Genomic DNA, 14,069 nt, shown 5'->3' with positions numbered 1-14,069 from the left:
AACCCAGATGCCCATCAACAGTGGATTGGAAAAAGAAAATATGGTATTAAAAGTAACGGCAAAATCTACAATTACTTTTGCACCAACCTAATACATATACACCATGGAATACTACACAGCCATAAAAAAGAATGAAATTATGTCCTTTGCAGCAACATGGATGCAACTGGAGGGCATTATCCTAAGTGAACTAAGAAAATCAAATACTGCATGTTCTCAGAAAACCAAATATTGCAAGTGAGAGTTAAACATTGGGTACACGCAAACACAAAGATGGGAACCATAAACACTGGGGATTCCAAAAGGGGAAGGCAGGGAGGAGGGCAAGGGTTGAAAAATGACTTATCAAGTACTATGTTCACTACTTGGGTGACAAATCATTAGAAGCCCAAACTGCAGCATCACACAACAGACTCATGCAACAAACCTGCACATGTACCCCTTGAATCTAAGATTTTAAAAAAATTTTAAAAAGAAAATTATATCATAAATGTCTATTGCTTTTTTATTTAAGACCATATCCCTTGAAAAAGGAATCTCCTACTTCCCAGTATATTTTTCTATATATGGCAGAATATTGCCAAGAACCAATATAATTGATGATACATGGTCAGGAAAACTATTTGAAAAATGCTACCAAGGCCAGCATTCTAAGGAATATCAACTAGCACCAAAACATTAACCCATATTTATGATGTACATAAAATTACTGTTCAATTAGTTAAAAATCCTTGTTGCATATCTACAGCAGTGATCCTCAACGCTGCTCCACAGCACAGTCTCCTGGAGCATTTTGAAACATATTATGACTCAATTCGAGTGGGACCGGGGCACTGACTTTGTCAGGCACTCCCTGGGCAATTCTAGTGTGCAGCCAGGTTGGGAACGCTGACTGTACAAAATGCTAAGAAGGTGGGTGGGAGAAGGGCCATGGGGAACAAAGATACTTGGGAGAGATGCATAAAGGAGGAAGAGAATACCAATGGTCAGCCTTAGAGATGCACCCATCTGTTGACAGAGAAATGCAACTTAGAAAGACATCAGCTTTGCAGGGAGAGAAACAGATCAGTTTTCAACGCGTCAGTATTAGTGATAGCTGGAACTGTGGTGGCTGCAAAAAGACTAAGTGGTCAAAGGTCCTAGAGACATAGCTGTAGGAACACTAGGCAGAGGAGTATTGGTTGAAACCAAGGGATTGTATCAGAGAGCTTGGAGAGCTCTGCATGAGTACCCAGAACTGAGCCTGGGGAGACGCCAGTCATATAAGGGCAGGAAAAATTAGCGAGTGGGAGGAAGGAGAGGCAGGAGGCAGGAAGAGAACAAGACAAACATATACATAGAGATTTCTAGCAAAGTATGGAGTAAGTCATTTAAGCATAAGCTATGAAATATTCAGAAATCCCATAGATTTCAAGAATCATTTCTTACACACAGGCAAAGCTATTTTCCTATGCTTGGGTGAAGTCTCTTTAATGACTATCTTCCTATATAAGTAGTTCAAATACAATTTCAGAAGACACTGAGCCTATGCTATTGTTAAGAGGGGAACAGAAAAGTATTCCCCACCTTCCAGGAATTTATAGAGTTGCAAGTCCAAACAACCAAAAGACAATTTATAATCAAATGTTGGGTTGTGTGATAGAGCCAGTTTGGTTTTACAGCACAGAGAAAGAAAAATAAAACTTACTTTCAGATTTGGGCCCTAAACTAGATTCCCAATGAAGAATAAGTAAAAGATAACAATATAAACAACAATGACTAAACCATGATACATCCTTTAATGTCCTTTCAAGCAAAGCACCAATAGTCACTCACTGCAGAATTAGTCATGAGAAAAAACTCTGCTACATCGCCATCGTACACTATTGTGCCATTTCAATGATTAAGGGCATGCATCTTAATTTTTTCTCTAGTCTAAAAGGAATGTGCCATCTGTATATATCTGCCAAATAAAATATGAAAGGAATACTTTCCCCTCCAAAATTTTAGAGGTTATCTTGCAACAAATAACCAAAAAGGGGGTAATCTCTTACACTCTCAGGATCCCTGCAGTTTATTTTTATGGTTTTTAAAAATTAATTCCAGTTCCAAGAAAAAATTTTGCAGGATTTTTAAGTTAAAAAAGACAAGATGCCTATGTCTCTTTTTTTCCATGGAAGTTGAGGCTACTTTTGCCCCACTAGCTAAAACCAAGAGGCATTAAAGGCCTCGATAGCCCTTTTAAAACAGTAGAGACAGCTTTAGTTCCACAACTACACCATCCACTTGTTTTTACTTTTCTTTTTATTATTTATTTATTTATTTATTTATTTATTTTTGAGACAGAGTCTTGCTCTATCGCCCAGGCTGGAGTGCAGTGGTGTAATTTCGGCTCACTGCAACCTCTACCTCCTGGGTTCAAGCGATTCTTCTGCCTCAGCCTCCCAAGTAGCTGGGATTACAGGCATGCACCATCATGCCCAGTTAATTTTTTGTATTTTTAGTAGAGATGGGGTTTCTCCATGTTGGTCAGGCTGGTGTCGAACTCCTGACCTCAGGTGATCAGCCCAACTCTGCCTCCCAAAGTTTTGGGATTACAGGCATGAGCCACTGTGCCCGGCCTCTGCTTGTTTTTATAATCATCCTCCTGACCCCAAGAGTCCATCCTCCTGAGAGTAATCTTCCCTGAGAAAATAAACTGTTTCAACAAGAGACCCAGTTCTGGTCCATTTGGGTTCCTATGAGACCCTTCCAAACCTGGTGTTCCTCTTTTCTCCAAACCATAAGATTTACAGAGTCCAAACAACACCCATTAAACATTTGACTCATTATCCTAACATTAATGAGGGGAGGAGAAAGTTTCAATGTATACTTTTTATTGTCCATTTTATGACAAGGCCCTATATTTGGACAGACTTGTGATCAAGAGTGCAAAACTAAAAGATGCCAGAATTCAACTGAATAGAAAAAGAGACTTCCACAAGAATTGTTCAGAAACGAAATGGGCTGCTGTGATACAAAGAGGCAACATGTTGAAAGCAAAAGAAAAGCTAGAGGCTTCACACATGGGTGGGTTTGGCTTTCAGTCCCAGCTCTTTCCAGGCCTAAGGTCACATATCAAATAACAACGCTTAGCTTGCTTTATTTCTAATATGGGAATATTCACCATAACAGCTCCGGGCCAGCCACTCTGCCAAGAAACTTACACCTAGCAAAACTCATTTAATCCCCAAAATAACTCTAAAAGGCAGGTACTGATGACAACATTTCTCATTTTATCAATGAGGGCACTGTGGCAGAGAGAGACTGAACAACTTGATTTCAAAGTCGTATGGCAAAGAAATATGGCACTGAGATTCATTCAGTCTGGCTCTAGAATGTGTTCCCTTAATCATTACACAGTCACTCAAAAAATTGCAGCTGCTATTGTAATTTATTATTACCGAAATAAAATAACAATATTATTAATTATTATGATATTATATAGTATACAAAATTAAATTGTTATTAAGCTGCCTGATGCTGGCCATGTTCCAGCAGAAGTTGGAAACTCCCCTGAGCAATCTCTAGGGTTCTTTTCTACTCTATGACTGGATTCCATGGTGGGTCAGTCTGGTTCTTGGAACTGATGTTATGACATCTTAGCTCTACGTTCTTCAAGCTAGGCCCCATCAATCCCATTACCACGTGGCAAACCTTTACCCAAGGAAAATGCAGGTGGTTTTGAACATTCTGGAAACTACCTGCAAGAAGGAGACTAAACTATTGAAAATGGAAGCCTTGGTCCATTGTTCCAAATTTCAAGATGCAGCTTAAGCTGTCAATACAAACATTTGCTGAATTCTGAGGTTCCACCTCCATTTGGAGAATGTCCAACAGAAAGGGTTTGAGTTCTTTCTTTTCCATTCTTTTATACTGCAAGGGACAGACATCTCTATGAGCCAATGCTTCTCAAAAAAGTCACCGGGGATAGGATCCCAGAAAGCTAGAGAGTAGTGTCAGCTACAGTACAGACAATTTCTCCAACAGAATTGCCTCGTTACAGATTCTCTTCTTGGCACAACATGTACTTTCAAAAATAGTAGCCCAATTTCACAAGCAAGTTGGAACCCACTGATCCTGACTTCTAAAATACCGCATTCCTTCTGTTGCTAGTAATGCTCAAAATATGTCTCTTAAAATTACTTGTCAAAGTCTCCTTTTAACAGGGCCAATTACTTTTCTCCTGAGACAAAAGCCTGAGAACCAGAAGCCTAGGAAAATGAATGGATCATGATCTTGCTGGCATGTTTAGCAACGAACTTAAAGTGGTCCCCACTTTCCACATCAACTCCCCTCCCGACTTTGTGATGAGAATTCGAATGTTGTCAAAGATTCTGGACCAGGACCATCTTTAAAGTTTAAAGAATTTTCGTTTTATAAAGTTTTTTCCCACAGTGACTACATGGTTAATTATCAAAAAGGAAAAAGGTCAAAAGTTACTTTCTTAATTTATATGCTGGACTTGGACATGGGGGATTAATTTGAGCAATCCAGTTATGTTTCTGTGTATTAAAATGTAACTGGCAAAAAATACGTAATTGTTCATTCTTAACTATTAAATTGTGGAATATGTTCTCCTGCAATTCTTAGACAACTGAACTATTCAGTAAAATAATTACATGAGTCCATGTTCATGGCAATAACAATTTTAAAGGCTATTTAAGGAGAAAGTCTAAAATACTAAAATTTCATTTTATTCCTATTATCTAGCTTCCAATATCAGAAACCAATTACAAAGAAATTATTTTCTCATTACACACATATGTGTGTGTGGACACATACATTACTGGCATCCACTTATCATGGTGGAAGGAGCTCAGAACTAAGACTCAGGTGAGCTCTGATCTGTTTCAGATGGTGCTGCAAAGTCAGTCTTGTTATGCTGGCTGAGTGAACTATATGATTCAACTTCTTCAACTGTGAAAATAAGGTACTAGATTATCTCACAGGTCCCTTCTAATTCTATAGCCATTCTTAAAAGTTCTCTATCTTCACCAAAGAAATTAATTTCTACTAGCAATGGACTCATTTTCACTTTCCACTGCTCATTGCTCCTCTTTATCTGAGCAGTTGTTTTCTAGAGAAAAAACACCCCAAAGAAGTATGTCTAACCCAAGGGAGGCAGGTTCTTCTCCTCCGTCTATAACATCTGATTTATTGGTTTGGAGGAGCACATTTGGCAAGCAATCAACTCTTGCTAGTAAGTAAATCTTCCCTAAAGCCACTTGAATTTGTAATCATATTTTAATCATATTTAAACCCATATTCTAAGGTTTAAAAAGGGAACCTTTTGGGGTGTGTGTGTGGGGGTCCCCCAGGACTGAAGAGCATGTATCTCACATGTGCCTTTTTCTTGGCCCTATCCTGAACTACTTGTAACTGATAAATGGCTATTATAGACGGTTGGATCCAGTTAAATCCAGGAAAAACAAGTCATATTAGAGGTGAGGCTGACCACAATGTAGAAGGAACAGAGACACACTAAGGAAGGGAGTTGGCATGAGGGGACAGATCTATCTTTCCAGCAGTACTCAAATGACTATACTTCTTTGGGAAATTTTTAAGGCAAGGGGGAGCAAAGAAGGGTTTAAAATTTGGCCTGACAGACTCTGACTGTTCGTAACTAAACTGTCAAAAAGCTTTCAGAAAAACATTTAATTTTTTCCAGACTCCTCAAATGAAGTGGTCAAGAATGAAAATGGCAAATAACAACACTGTAAATTCTATCATTTCCCTTTTCTCCATAACTTTCAGAAATCGCACTTGAGCATAACAAGGTAGTGTCAAGCACAGGGTTTTTTTCACTTTGTATTTTGGGCATAACACTTCTTAGAGAGCCGCAGAACAGGGACGAAGAGAAGGCAAAGCTGAGGGGAGGTGGTGAGATCTGGAAGAATGAGCGCTTCTCTCTCTCCCTAGCTCTGGTCCGGCTCCACCTCCAACCAGTTCCAATGGCCTCAGGAACAACGATAAAAGGGAAAACAGACAGAGAGAGCAGGAGACAAAAGACGGTATGGAAGAGAAACCATTCCTTAAGTGTCAGCTGCTGCAGTGATTTCTTCCCAAAGACTGTAGTATAGAAAGCAGGGGTGCTAACTTTAGAGCAGAGAAACCTGGCAAACACCACATCAGCCAGGTGAGCGGGGTCAACATCCACCGTGGTATATGCCCTTGACATGATGGGGTGATAATGGCACGTCACCTCTGTGGTCTTCCTCCCCAAACCCATGACCTGAGTCCAATCATGGGGAAAACATCAGACAAACCCCAATTTAGGGACATTCTACAAAATACCTCACCAGTACTCTTCAAAACTGCTCAAGTCATAAACAAGAAAAGTTTGAGACACTGTCACAGCCAAGAGGAGCCTAAGAAGATGTGACTAAATGTAATGTAGTATCCTGAATGGGACCCTGGAATAGAAAAAAAGACATCTGGTAAAAACTAAGAAATTCTGAATAAAGTATGAAAGTTATTTAATAACAGTGCATCAATATTGGTTCATAAATTGTAACATGGGCTATACTAATGTAAGATGTTAACAATACAGGAAATAATTAGAAGGATAAATGGGAACTCTGTGCTAATGTTACAAATTTTCTATAAATCTTAAACTATTCTAAAACTAAAAGTTTTCTAAAAAAACTCAACAGACCTCATTCTTGTACACACAGCTCACAATGAACATTTTAGTGCCCCAATCCCAAATATATGGGGTAACCAAGGAGAACTACACATTTGAGGAGAGACTGCAGAATTAAAAATGACAGAAAAGTATAAACCAACAATAAAATGACCTCCAGAAGAAAATAACTGTAGAGGCCGGGTGCGGTGGCTCATGCCTGTAATCCCAGCATTCTGGGAGGCCGAGGTGGGAGGACCATGATGTCAGCAGTTCAAGACCAGCCTGGTCAACATGGTGAAACTCCATCTCTACTAAAAATACAAAAATTAGCTGGGCATGGTGGCAGGCATCTGTAGTCGCAGCTACTCTGGAGGCTGAGGCAGGAGAATCACTTGAACCCGGGAGGCGGAGGTTGCAGTGAGCCAAGACCGTGCTATTGCACTCCAGCCTGGGTGACAGAGCAAGAAGACTCTGTCAAAAAAAAAAAAAAGACAAAAAAGAAAAGAAAATAGCTGTAGAAAAAAAATCATTAATTGGTACTCTCATAGAGACTCAAGAAGATACTGTATCCATGATAGATGAGCAAGGATCTTTGAAAAAGGAACAATCAGAATACATTAGAACACTTTGAAGTTTTAAAAAAGATTATGATGACTGAAATGTTACAAGAAACCAATAGGTTTGGAAAATAAAGAAAAATCTCAGGATATACAACAAAAAGATGATGAAGTGGTTTTAAAAATATGAAAGGAAAAGAATTTAGGGGGATATGTGATGAGACTGTCCTATTTTTCTTTTTAACTGTGGTAAAATATATACGACAAAAAATTTACTGTATTAACCATTTTTAATTATACAGTTCCGTGGTATTAAGAATATTGACACTATTGAGCAACCATCACCACCATCCATCTCCAGAACTCTTTTCACCTTGCAAAACTGAAAACTTAAATAGTAACTGACCATTTTCCTCTCCTCCTAGCTCCTGGCACCCAGCATTCTACTCTCTGTCTCTATGAATCTGACTATTCTAGGTACCTTATATGAGTGGAATCATACAGCAGTTTTTCTTTTATGACTGACTGACTTCACTTAGCCTAACGTCCTAAGGGTTCAACCCTTGTTGTAGCATGTATTCAAATCCCCTTCCTTTTTAAGGTTGAATGATATTTCACTGTGTGTGTGTGTGTGCGCGCGCGCACATGCACGCGCACACATATGGTTATGTATATCTCACATTTTGTATACCCATCCATCCACTGATAGATAACGTGGGTTGTTTTTACCTTTTCACTACTGTGAATCCTTTATCTTAATTATAGTGGTGGTTACACTACTAAATGCATTTGTCAAAACTTATAAAACTGTACACTAAAATGAATTTGTATGTAAATTATACTCCAAATTTTTAAAACTTTAAATATGGAAGGAAAACTAAGAAAACCAGGATTAATTGAGAAGTTCCAACAAACTAGAAAGAGTCCATTTGCAGAAAAAAGAACAGAGATTATCAAGATATTTTCAAAGAAGTAACACCAGAATAGAGCCCAAAGCTGTGGTTTCTAAGTCCTCAGCCCGAAAAGGCCCACAAATGCTCAGCACAATGGAAAACAAAACCAACTCTTGTCCAACACTGTGAAACTTCAGAACACCAATAAGACACACAGGAAAGAGAATCACACAGGCAAGAAAACTTCTCTTCAGCCACAGAGGAAGCAAAAAGACAATACAGCAATGGCTTTAAAGTTTCAAAGGAAGGAGGATAATTTTCAGCCCAGAATCTTCCAATTAGCCAAACTGTCAATTTAATGGGAGATGATGGATAAGAAAAGTAAATAAAAAGAAAAAATATAAAAACCCAGAACATTTACTGTTTAAACTTTCTTTTCCAGGAAGTTATTTAAAGATGTGCTCTAACAAAATGTAGAATGAAACCATGAAAGGAGAAGGTACAGGATGGAGGAAACAATGGATCCAACCAAGGAGAAATGGAGACTTAAGAAGATGGCTGTGTAGCATATGCAGAAAATCAATTACACTAGATTGGGACAGGAGGATGGAAAGAGGCAGCAAGAATAAAGGAGATTTGAGAAATTTAGCATTCTGAATCTGTGGAGAGAGATACTATGGCAAAGTGGTAAACAGCATGGGCGCTATATCCACACAACACAGGTTCAAATCCCAGCTCTACCACTTAGTGTCTGCATAGCCATGGACAATTTGCTTAGCTTGTCTCTATTTCTCAATCTTCTCATCTAAGGTTATTGTAAGGCCTTATTTTATTTTGTTTATCTTTTATAAAATTTTATTTTATCTTTATTTTATTGTAAGTTAGTTAATGCATGTAAAACAGTTAGAAATTACCCAGCACATTGGGCCCTTAATAAAAGTTGGCCAAGATGATAGTAATGATAATGCTGCAGAAAGCAAACAATATAAAATTTAAAAACTCACAGACTCCAGGAAAAATAAAAAAACACTGAACAAGAAAAGAAATGTAATCATAGCTCTTGGTTTTATAGAACAAATACTTATTGATGACAATACAGTCACACTTCACTTAACGATCAGGGCATGCTCTGAGAAATGCACTGTTAGGCAATGTTATCGTGCAAACATCACAGGGTGTACTCACACAAACCTGGAAGGTATCGTCCACTACATGTCTAGGCTATGTGGTCTGCCCTATTACTCCTAGAACACAAAACCTGCATAGCACATTACTGTACTGAATACTGTAGGAAACTGGAACACAGTGGTATCTGTGCATCTAAACACATCTGAATATAGAAAATGTATGGTAAAATATCTGTTTATAAAACATAAAAGATGGTACATCTGTTTATAGGGCACTTACCATGAATGGAGCTTGCAGGACTGCAAGTTGCTCTGCTGTTTTATCAGCAAATCATCTTCTAATAAGCCTCTGGATTCTGTTAACTGAAATGTATGGACTAAAACTACTGTCTAAACCACTTAATCCTTATGGAGGAATAAAAATAATGCTTTAAAAAAAAAATACATGGGATCGGACTCTAGGCTTTGCCAGAATCTAATCCTATGTATCAGATAACTTGTGTTTTGTTTTGTTACCAATAATTATAAAATATCAAGTACTATACCTCATATATTACTGATTTTTAAAATTTTTCTTGTGATTATATTTTTTGGGCATGTTATTGTTACCCACTTTTTATATATAAGGAAATAAAGAGATAAACAGTTTGGAAACTAAAACAACACAAATCTAAACATAGCTGTCTTCTGTGTTTGTTTGGTTTTTGTAGAGACAGAGTCTGACTGTGTTGATCAGGGTCATCTCAAACTCCTAGCCTCAAGTGATCCTCCTGCCTCAGCATCCCAGTGCTGGGATCACAGGCGTGAGCCACTGCATCTGACCCTACTGTTGTCTTCTGAAAGAAAGCTGCTGGTCTGGCCTCAATGTAGTCTTTCTTTACGTTAAACTGTATCAGTACACCAAGTACTCTACAAATACTGAGATTCACCATCTATTACATAATTTCATCCATTATTTAGAATATACAGACCACAAGAGCTAGACCTCAGACATGATTAACCCGACATTCCCATTCATTGATGAAGACTGAGAACTAGAACACAAGTTTCTCCCAGTGCCAGAGCTACTGAATGATAGAGGCAGGGTCAGAATGCAGGTCTGTCCACCACTATCTTTCTTAAATGTCACCTGGTTCATAGACCCATTGCTTTTCACCACAAAAACTGGAATAAATGTGTGGAAATTTAAAATTAGAGCTGTAAATATTTACAATGTGCTCAACAATGAAACTGGTTGTGTTAATGGCATTAACTTCAAGGTGATTTGTAGCTTAGGTAATTTTACAATAAAAAGGAAGAAAATGGTTATTGCTCTTCATGGGTTTTACTGCTGTTGTCATCTTATGAAAAGTAATTCAGGATACATCACTCGTGGTGATACTGTTAAGAATGTTTGAATTTGTGTCCAATAAATGGAGCATTTGGTCAAATCAGCAAGAAGCCAACTGCGGGTATAGAATCAATCCTTAAAAAAGAAGAGAGACTCTGCCAAGAATGAATTAGTCTGAACTCTTCTGTAGCCAGTATGAGTTCACAAAAACAATGGCAATAGAGAAAATGGAATTACCACTTAAATTACCATCTAAAAAGTAAAATTCCCACAACTCAAGATAGGTAAGAGACATAAAATGTCACCTAAAGGACAAATTGGTCCCCAAATCTAGAAACACTTAACAGTAATCTGATTTCAGACACTAAGATACTTTTTAAAATTTAGTTTTATTTATTTTTATTATACTTTAAATTCTGGGATACATGTGCAGAATGTGCGGGTTTGTTACATAGGTATACACGTGCCATGGTGGTCTGCTGCACCCATCAACCTGTCATCTACATTAGGTATTTCTCCTAATGCTATCCCTCACCCATCCCCCACCCCCCGACAGGCCCCAGTGTGTGATGTTCCCCTCCCTGTGACCATGTGTTCTCATTGTTCAACTGCCACTTATGAGTAAGAACATGCAGTGTTTGGTTTTCTGTTCCTGTGTTAGTTTGCTGAGAATGATGGTTTCCAGCTTCATCCATGTCTCTGTAAAGGACATGAATTCACCATTTTTTAGACACTAAAATATTTTAAGAAGGGGTGCACTGAAGGTGCTTAACAAAGGATGGAAGACTAAAAGGAGAGGCAGTGGCTCCAAGGCAGAGTTAAAAGTGTTCACTCAAGCCTTATCTAGGGAGAAAGTGAACTTGACTTAAGAGAATATGTTGGCCTGAGGATGCAATTAACCCAACTTTTTACAGATCATTCATCAATTTTTAACTTAACCCAACCCAACTGTTTCAACGCAGGAGGCTTTGCTATTTCATCCAGATTTTGCTGATTGTTTCAGGGAAGCAACAGTAAGTGCCCTGAAGTTATAAATTTATTCAAACACCGAGGCAGACAATCCTACTGTAAATCAATGTTTTCCAAACTCTGGCCATCAGTTACTGAGAAAGGATTTACCAGCTTACAGCATCGTCCTTTTCCACTGTACAATTAGAACGCAGTGAATCAGGATCAATCATAGAATATGGACAGACAAAAGCAAATAAAAAATCAAGAACTCCCTTTATGCTCAGCAGTACAACTTTAAATAGGTAACTGTCTAAGAATAGACGGCACGACTCCCATATCAGCTCATTTTTAATGTATGTGTTCAATATACTATTACCTATGTTTAAGGCACAGTGAGCAACCTGAAATATCTAACAGTTATAAATCTTTAAAACTTTCCCAGAGAAGAAACAGAATGAGGAAGGCAGTGAGAGAAAAGGAAAAAAACATCTTTCTCAGAAAAGAATATCAAGTAATAAATGTAAAAAGAATGATGAAAATAGTAGAAAGTACCATTTTGCTATCATCATAGAGGTGGTTGATTCAGGTGGAAGTTGTCATTGGATGTCGGTGGAGAGAGATTTGATAAGGAACAAGATGTTGGCAAAATCTTGGAAAACCTCCCCACAAAATACTAATCAATTACAAAGAGGGAAATAGTAAACCTAACATGTGTAAACCTGGCATACACCAACATGACCAAGTGATCCAGATTATCACCACCAATTGGCAGGATGAGTCAGCATCTTGTGCCTTCAATGCAATGCCCTGAGAGGAACACAGCATCATTTTTGTGCAGTCCACCAAGAATGCATTAACTGAGCCCAGTCATGAGGAAACACCAGAAAGATCCTACATCCTACTTCAATTAAAGCCTATCAAGGCGCTTTAAAATTGTCAAGGATACAAAAGACAGGGAAAGACTAAGGAACTTTTCCAGAATGAAGAAGTTCAAAAAGACACAAAAATTAAATGCAATATATATTCTTGGGCAAGATCTTGGACAAGATAGGAAAAAGGCCTATTGTTGAGTTCACAATGATGACATTATAAACTGAATGACAGCGATGTACAAATGCTTGTTTCCTGATTTGGAGTGTTGTATATACTGGTTATATAGAAGAATATCCTTGTTAGGGGAAAAAAGCATACTGAACCACTTAGAAGTGATGGGACATGATGTCTGCAGCTTGCTCTCATAGGGTTAAGCAGCAGACTAAAGATCACACACACACACGCATACACACACACACAGTGCACACATGGGACAAATACAGTAAAATATTGACAACCAGGAACCTGGGAATACAGGAATACTTTGTTCAACTTGACAACTTTTCCGTGTTTGAAATCATTTTGAAATTATTTTAAAAATTAATCCACTGGGAAAATACATATTATTATAACCTACACCATATATTTAATTGAAGAGAAGGATGTCAATATGAAAATTGGCCAAATTTTTTAAGCCACGAACATTTAATAATATGGAAGTTAGCAATCTACTTGCTACAAATCTGTTTTAAATGACACAATGCTTTACTCCTTGTGAAAGTTACTATATCTCTGGCCTGCCAGATTCTCTTTCTCGAGAAGTTTGAATGAAGACAAAAAGAGTCATTTGATTAATAGCATCAGAAGCAGCAAAAGTGGGAACAGGTTATCATGGAGTCCCTATGAAGTCTATTCTAAAAACCTGTGAGTCTCTCACCAATGGGATTCAGAGCTTTGCAAGGGCAGGAAGTTGCTCCCAATCTGTGCTGTTATATCCTGATGTGTCTTACTCAATTGTAAAGTACTCTGTAAATAGAATGCCACCAATAGTCAAATACCAAAGGGGGCTACTATTTCTTATAGAAAGTCCTTAATACATGTTCAAAAAGATGTACAAAATATTCATTTAACAATAAGTAAATGAACAAATAAAACATCATAATCATAAAACAGAACTACTCTATAGCAGTTAAAACAAATAACTTTCACCCATATCAAAGGATGAGAAAAGCAAGCTACACAATGATACAATATACATCATTTATGTAAATGTTAAAAACGCTAATAAAACAATACGATATTTAATTCATGAATAGAATAATAGGCAGAAGTATAAGAAATAGACTAGAAGGAGAGGCACTGAATCCATTATGAGTGTTTGAATGTAGAACAGAAGTGGGGAATCACACTGGAAATGACCAAGTAAATTTGATCTGTAATGTTTCATTTCCTAAATAAATAAACAAATAAACAGACCTAAAGTAGCAACATATTAGTGATTTTTTACTCTGGATGGGGTACAAGATGCTTGTTACGTAATTATGTTGTTACAAAGGGGCTTACTCATAATAACAACCTACTGAATTGTTTCCAGGCTATGTGATTTAACAAAAAATAATGGTACATGCCTAGGGTCTAACGTTAGTCCTGACTGTAGAGTTAAAAACTGTGAACTGACATGAGCTAGCAGAAACTTCACCTTGATAATTCAGTTCCTGCAGTGTCTGATGTGAGACTTTTTAATGAATGTAA

At 37.7% G+C, this 14,069-nt stretch overlaps 1 protein-coding gene across 3 annotated transcripts in view; it reads right to left on the bottom strand.

Annotated features, from left to right (window-relative positions):
- The window catches only part of CERS6 (ceramide synthase 6), a 312,278-nt gene that overhangs the window by 247,596 nt on the left and 50,613 nt on the right, over positions 1-14,069 (bottom strand). The window lies entirely within an intron of this gene.

The sequence above is a fragment of the Papio anubis genome, chromosome 10 (assembly GCF_008728515.1).
Source record: "Papio anubis isolate 15944 chromosome 10, Panubis1.0, whole genome shotgun sequence".
Classification (NCBI taxonomy): domain Eukaryota; kingdom Metazoa; phylum Chordata; class Mammalia; order Primates; family Cercopithecidae; genus Papio; species Papio anubis.
Note: the sequence above shows the minus strand (reverse complement) of the source record. Positions and strands in the feature narration are given on the sequence as shown.